Source organism: Mastomys coucha, unplaced genomic scaffold, assembly GCF_008632895.1.
Source record: "Mastomys coucha isolate ucsf_1 unplaced genomic scaffold, UCSF_Mcou_1 pScaffold3, whole genome shotgun sequence".
NCBI classification, from domain to species: domain Eukaryota; kingdom Metazoa; phylum Chordata; class Mammalia; order Rodentia; family Muridae; genus Mastomys; species Mastomys coucha.
Window position 1 is genome coordinate 32783573 of NW_022196909.1, and position 7530 is coordinate 32791102.

General features: G+C 46.0%; 1 long non-coding RNA gene across 1 annotated transcript in view; it reads left to right on the plus strand.

Annotated features, from left to right (window-relative positions):
• The first annotated feature begins 936 nt into the window (after positions 1-936).
• Positions 937-7530, plus strand: part of LOC116075041 — a 7223-nt gene continuing 629 nt past the window's right edge. The window contains exon 1 of the long non-coding RNA XR_004112395.1: positions 937-1100. This is a non-coding gene — a long non-coding RNA (uncharacterized LOC116075041). The remainder of the gene's footprint in view (positions 1101-7530) is intronic.

Genomic DNA, 7530 nt, shown 5'->3' on the forward strand with positions numbered 1-7530 from the left:
TTTTTTTTTATGTTAACATCGTTTCCTGAATGTCATGGGGGCATTCATTCACAGAGAGAGAGAGGGGAGAAAGAGTAAAAGGCACTTAACCTTCTGATCTGTGCTCAACTTACCAGCTAAGAGGTCAGCACGGGGTTCCAACTGCAGAAATTCTGCCCATTTTCCTCTTGAAATGTTCAACTCTATTATTTGCGAGTTGCTTAAAAGCTACCATTTCGGTTTTCAAAATGACAGTGATATTCATTTTCTGGTTAAAGAGCAGGGGGAGGAAAAAAACAAACAAAACAACTTCCCCAGGCTGTAGTTTAATATTTTGAACCTTTCCCTCCTCAAGGGACGCATACAAATGCAAGCTTGAACCTCTGGACTTGAAACCTTATCCAGCAAGGTAACTCCTGGCATCAACAATCAAATCCGAGTCTCTAAGACTGAGGGGCAGGAGCCCAGGCGATAGGGGGCCATCTGGGACAGTCTCCCTGGAAAGACTCAAGGCCCAGTTGTAGTGTATCCAAGAGAAGAAGCCATTTGAAGGGCGTCATGCTTATGAAGGGCTCTGGCGGCTCTCCTCTTTACTAATCCTGTGGTTTCGAAGGACAGGGCTGGAACCAGTCATTAAGAGAAAAACTACTCATCCAAGAAGACAGTGAAAATGAGCATTGGTCCCTCGGTTGCCCCATGACCCAGCTCAATGCTTGCTATTGGGTACCCAAGACATCTAACAGTTACTAATGGGGTAATGCTGGGCACTGTCGGGGTACCAGCCCTTAATAGGGAGTCCAAAGAGGCAGAAGTTGGGACTTTCTTGAACACATAAGGGACGTTACAGAGCGTTATCTGTGCAGCAGACAACATTGAATCTGCTCTGTGGGGGCGGGGAGAGGGCTGCCGTTCTAGAACGGGTGCTGCTCAGAAAGACACGAGGCCTGGTTGGGAGGAGACCGTTGACGGGAAGAGGAAGTTAGGAGCTGAGAGCCTGGCAACCAGCTTTCACGAGGCAAAAGGTGTTTCTGCAAGACCGTACCTAAGGAAAGGGCCAGTGGGATTACTTAAATGTTGATTTTCAAGTGGCTTAACAAAATCGATTGCTTGAAGCTTCTATGGTTAGTAAGTAAGAAAGCAGAGCCGCCCTTTTCAGCCCCAGCAATGTTAACGTACGCCTGTGGGCACACCATCTGCCACCACGGGAACACCTTTAAACATCCCCTGGATTCCACAAGCAAATAATTAAAGAACACAGTCCAATCGCTCATCTCATCTGGTCTATAGCCGTGAGTCAATGGATGGAGTTTACACGGTAGCTTGGGTTAATCTTCGAGCCTTCAATTGAGCAGGGAAATTTTCCAGTTTCTCTTCCTGCTCGGGGTCCTAGCTCTTTAAATTCTATCCTTATTGGCAGACTGTTGTCATGGAGAAAAATAACTTTAAGTAGCTCTTTGGAAGGCTTTGAGATGCTGTTCCTTGCTATTTAAAGATACCCCAGTAAAGCAAAAAAGCACACGCCACTTCCATATATGGCTCTGCCACTCCAAGGCAAGAGTGTTCCTGGGGCTTGGTTCTGTGTTCTCATAACAGCGTAAGGCACGCCCCCATGCGTCTGAGGATCATATTTACTAAGTATGTCTATCCAGTCTGGGAAGGCAAAAATAAATAAATAAATAATAAAAACCCCAAAAGATGGGGGGGTGCTCTGTCATTTGGACCAGACCCCTGGGCTCCATGGTCATTCTGAAGCAAAGCCCATGAAGACCAGCTCAACCTTATTTCCCCCCTCACCTGAAGGGCTGGCTGTAACATATCCTTAAAACTAAATCGATACAATCCATTTCCTTGTGACCTAGTCCTCAAACCTTTAAACACCTCAAACTTTCCCCCATTCTATTTGTAAGCAATTTACAGAACACACAAAGTATACTTAGCCTCTGGCTGGACACTGGACATGGACATATAAATGACGAATCTAATACAGGGAGACCTAAGGGATAAGAGGAGACAGTGGAAGCAGATGGGCTCCCAGTGAGATGGAGAAGGGGTGATTCTTAACTATGGCTGACCAAGCTTAGTAAGGAGCTACTTTTAAAACTTGCCAACCCCAAGCTCTTGTGCCTTGGCTTGCTGACTCAGAAACTCCAGGAAGAGGCTCTAAGAAGTAGCAAGATTGTGTCCTGTGGCCAGGACTGGACTCTCTATATGACCTCTAACATCTCTGGACCTTTGCTTTCTCATCTGTACAATGGGAAGAGAGTGCAGAGGGCATTTGAGCAAGTTCTCCGCTGGTTTGGCTACTTGAAGTACATGTGCACTTATGCATGTGTGTGTGTGATTTAGATAACAAACACCCAAAGTCAGAGAACTTGGACAGTGGAGGAGCAAAGAAATCCCAATGGCTATAGAATGAACCCAAGCGGTATTAATAAGCATACCTTATTATTGGAGTTGTTATCGTGATGGTATAAGACAGGGTAAACAGAACATTGAGCACAGCTCAGTGGTTACAACAAGAACAATTCTCCCTATGGGCGGTGTCTTTCTTATTTTTCCCATGGCTGGGACAGAACATCCCAAATAAAGCAACTTAAGGAAGGGAGGGTTTCTTTTGGCGCACAGTTCCAAGACCTAGTTCATCCAGATGGAAAAGGTATGTTGGCAGGAGCCGGAGGCATCCACAGTCCAGTCATAAGGAAGAGAGTGATGAATGCCAGCTTTCTCCTTTGTATGTAATCCAGGACCCAGACCTATGGAATGATGCCACCCACGGTGGGCGGCTCCTCCCACCCCAGTTCACCTGATATAGAAAATCCCTCACAGATGTGTCTAAGGTTTTGTCTGCCAGGTGCTTCGAGATGCCATCGCATTGACAATAGAGATTAGCTACCCCCCCGGGTGTTGTTGGAGACCGAGGAAGTCTCTCTGGGGCGGAGCTTTGAGCCGGTGTGCACAACTTGGGAGGGGTCTGATGCAGAGTGCAGGGTACAGAGGGAGCAATTGGCTTGCTCGTTGGGAACACAGAGATAAGTGTGATTAGCTATGTTGGCTATGATGAGGTCAGATTATTCAATGGTGTTGTGCAAATTCTTGGGCTTCTTGCAGCCAAACTGATCACTGCCCAGGCATAGCGCACGAGTAAGATGTTCCTCCAGTTCTAGTTACTATAGCCAGCGCTTTCCTCCTTCCTACACAGAGACTCCATCTGTGTCCCAGTACAGAGTCAATCTGGCATTGTCACAGAGGGTCAGGGACAGCCTAGCTGACCTCAGCAGGAAAGGCAACCACATATCATCTTCATGGAATCGGGGCTGTTGCCAGTATGAGAAGAGCCAGCCTTGGCTTTGTGTCGAAGGAGCCAGGAGACTCTGGGAGCAATCCGCGCCCACAGGAGACAAGGGACGTGCTAGGGTCGAAAGCCAGCTAAATTTTTATTAAACTTGTAAAAGAATCCACGAGGCCAAGGTCTTGAGAAGGGGCATGCACTGAGAGTGTCAGAGAAAGTAGCCAGAGACACTGCAAAGGTTGGAACCTAAAATGATTGGCCTTGGTGTCTGCGTGCCCAAACCTTTTAAAAGGATAAAGATTAGCCTTGGTTTCTGTTTGTTTACTCGACACCAGTCGACTTTTCAAAGGTTTGTCTTCTTTGTCATCCAAGGAAATATTTTCCCTATGTAAGATCTTTTTTTCCTTTTTCTTTTAAAATGAAATGGCTTGTTTCATCAAAGAAATGTGTTTGCATCAAAAGGCATGGCATCGCCAGGTGGTGGTGGCGCATGCCTTTAATCCCAGTACTTGTGGGAGGCAGAGGCAGGCAGATTTCTGAGTTTGAGGCCAACCTGGTCTACAGAGTGAGTTCCAGGACAGTCAAGGCTACACAGAGAAACCCTGTCTTGAAAAACCAAAAAAAAAAAAAAAAAAAAAAAAAAAAAAAAAAAAAAAAAAAAAAAGGCATGACATCAGATACTGAACCACTGATATTATCTTCCATGCACCTGATGTATATGAAATGCAGGCTTTGCAAAGTACAGAAGTTCACAGGTGCGTAAATTTGTGGATTCCGGGGCCGCTTGCAAAGATTCAGACTCATCATCTTGGAGCAGGGCCTGGGAACATGCTTTCAGCAAAGCTCTGATCCATTTGGGATGTTCAGTCCACGTTTAGAAACCCTAGTGTACATGAGTAGAGCAGTACTTCTATTTCAAGGGCTCTACCAGTCTCTACATCCGCACTGTCGAGAAGCTAGGATACTTTCCAACTCCTGACTCCCGGCTTCCTCTCTCCTCCCTCGTATTTATGCATCGTGTGTGCAGTCTGTGTGAGGCACTTAACTGATAGGGTAGACACATGGAAAGGAAGATGTCTGCCCTCTGAGAACATGTATGTGGACATCATCATCACATGTTCGGAAGATAGCTAAAGGTCATCTGTTGTAGATGTGCGTTTTACCACATATGAGCTTAATTACGAGAGTTCCTTTTGGTAAGGGACCCGATAGAGAGAGAGAGAGAGAGAGAGAGAGAGAGAGAGAGAGAGAGAGCAGAGTCACAGTGCTTATGTAGCCTCTGTCCCAACAACACAGGACAGAGTTCTGAAGGGTCAAAATTCAAAATGAGACGCTGTTTTTGATCCACTGTAATATTTATATTAAGTTGGATAAAACATACCCAGCTTTCAGGGCAGTAGGTCAACTTACTAATGGCAAAATTAATAAGTATTAAGTAAATGGCATGAACTGTAGGAAGCAGGAAGGTGGCCATTCAAGCTCATCCAGATAAAGCACATCAACCACACACAAGCGGCCAGGAGAGATGAAAACTGCTGAGGCGGATTCATTGTCAGGCCACGCCCTCTAGTGGTGAAAAGGAGACTTACCACGGCTCTGCATTGAAGGCATTTCCCAAGCAGGCAATACCTCGGCTCTGCAAAGTCAGGTGCTATAAGCTCTCTATGGCTCCTGATCCCACAAGCTGTGCACAGAACACACTGCCACGTATACATACTAACAGACACACATGAACAGACGCTAACCTACAAACACACACACGTGCACACATAGTAATCTAAGCACATACTAACACTGAATAAACCCATACCAACACATACACAAGGGCACACACACGAACGTACTAACAAGAAGGAACACACGTAGTAGAATCCAAAGAGCACGCCCATACTAACACATGCTAACATACAACACCTGTTCACATACTAACATACACATGGATACACACAAATATGCTCACTAATTCGCAAACATGCTAACATAATACACTAACACACTAATATGCCCACACACATAACACTAACATGCATACTAATCACATATTAATACATACACATATCAACATATACAATATACCCGCAGTTGTACATGCACAGACACACAGTAGCACAAAGACAAAAGCATACTAATAGACCTGCTAACAAATACATGGATACCGATATACTATTATGTACTAAACACACACTGAGACATATACACACTAACATACACTAACATATATGCTAACACACATACCATACCAACATCAGTCCACACTAACATAGACATACTGACACGCACATAGAGCAAACATAAACTTAATAGCACATATAAACTGGCACATAGGTATGCGAATTTAGAAGGAAGTGGCTTATGAGTTACCCTTGGGTAATATGGCAGCCTGTTAGCTTCCTATAATACACAGTTAGAGCAAATAACTCCCTCAAAGGGTTCTTGATATTGTGCCTGTCACCACAACTGTTCCCAGAACCCTTTACTTAAAAGCAAAAGGAAGGTGGGGGTGGCACACATCTTCAACCTCAGAGCGCAGGAGGCAGAGGCAGGTGGATCTCTGTGAGTTCGAGGCCAGCCTGGTCTACAGAGTGAGTTCCAGGACAACCAGGGCTACATAGAGAATCCCCGCTCTATACTCAAAAAAACAAAACCCAAAACCTACCCACCCCCAAGAGGAAGAAGGTAGCACGAGTCTCCTCTAGAAGAATAAAATTTTCTGTTTACATGTTCACGTTTACTCTATGCCAGGAAGAGGATTTACTGGGGGGGGGGGGTCAAGAAAAGCAGGATATCATAGCTCAGCTCTTTAAGATAACGTCAACAAGCTGCTTCTTAAAGCAAGTGAATTGGTGCCTCATGCTCTGAGGCTGAGGCAGGGGGATAGATAGAACTTTGAGGCCAGTGTAGATCACATAAATGGGATCCAGTTCAGCTCAGAGTACAGAGTGAGATCCTGTCTCCAAACAATTAAAATAAAGAAGTAAATAAATTTAGGGGCAGGGGATGGGGCTCGAAGAGGAGAGGGTCCTTCCAGCATGGGCTTTTTATCCTCAGCACCTCCTTATATGAGGTGCACATCTGCGGTCTCAGCACTTGGCAGGGAGCAGAAAAAGAGCAGAATCCATGCTCACACACACAGGTGCCCAGGGCGGGATCCATGCTCACACACGCAGGTACACAGGCAGGATCCATGCTCACACACACAGGTGCCCAGGGTGGGATCTGTGCTCACATACACAGGTGCCTAGGGCGGGATCCATGCTCACACACACAGGTGCCCAGGGTGGGATCTGTGCTCACATACACAGGTGCCTAGGGTGGGATCCATGCTCACACACACAGGTGCACAGGGTGGGATCTGTGCTCACACACACAGGTGCCCAGGGTGGGATCTGTGCTCACACACACAGGTACACAGGCAGGATCCATGCTCACACACACAGGTGCCCAGGGTGGGATCTGTGCTCACACACACAGGTGCCCAGGGCGGGATCCATGCTCACACACACAGGTGCCCAGGGCGGGATCCATGCTCACACACACTGGTGCACAGACCCACTCAAGAGCAGCCTCAACTCCATAGCAAGTCCAGGGCCTCAGCTATGCCAAACATTGCCTCAAATAAACAAATAGATCAAATAAATATATTTTAAAGTAGTTTTCTTCAGTTTTATCAGTTGTAAAGTGACCTCACCCACATTTCCCTATCTCTGTCCATCCTCCTCCCCCAAAACATTCACAGAGATTATATACTCACTTTTTTTCCGCTATGGGTGCGTATTGTAGAAAGATGTTAAACAGGAACAACTTCTGAAATCACTGAGAGCAGAGATGGCGTTTTCTCATCTGTGCATGTACCTGTAGCATTCGGCTCTCTGGCTCTGAGAGCTAACAGTGAGAGGCTTCCAGGAATATGCTTGGCTGCTTGCAGGACCCCTTTGCAATGCCACGGGCTCACCCATGACATTGTTTAAGGGCTGATTATACACCTTGTGTGGAACTGACCTCTCCTGACCACATTACAGAAAAGCCTGCTGACAGAAATGCGATTCCTGGCACAAAGTTTACCAACTCTGAAACTAGATCTTATTAACTCCCAGCTGGCTATCTCTTTAGCATTTGCTTTTCCAGCTAAGGGGCTCTGGGTTCCAATAGGCAGGACAGTGGCCATCATGATGGTGTGGATCATGGAGGGTCCGGAAAGAGATTCAAGGAATGTTTATCTCCTACCAAACACAGATTTCTTCGTGAAGATTTTTTTTTTTTTT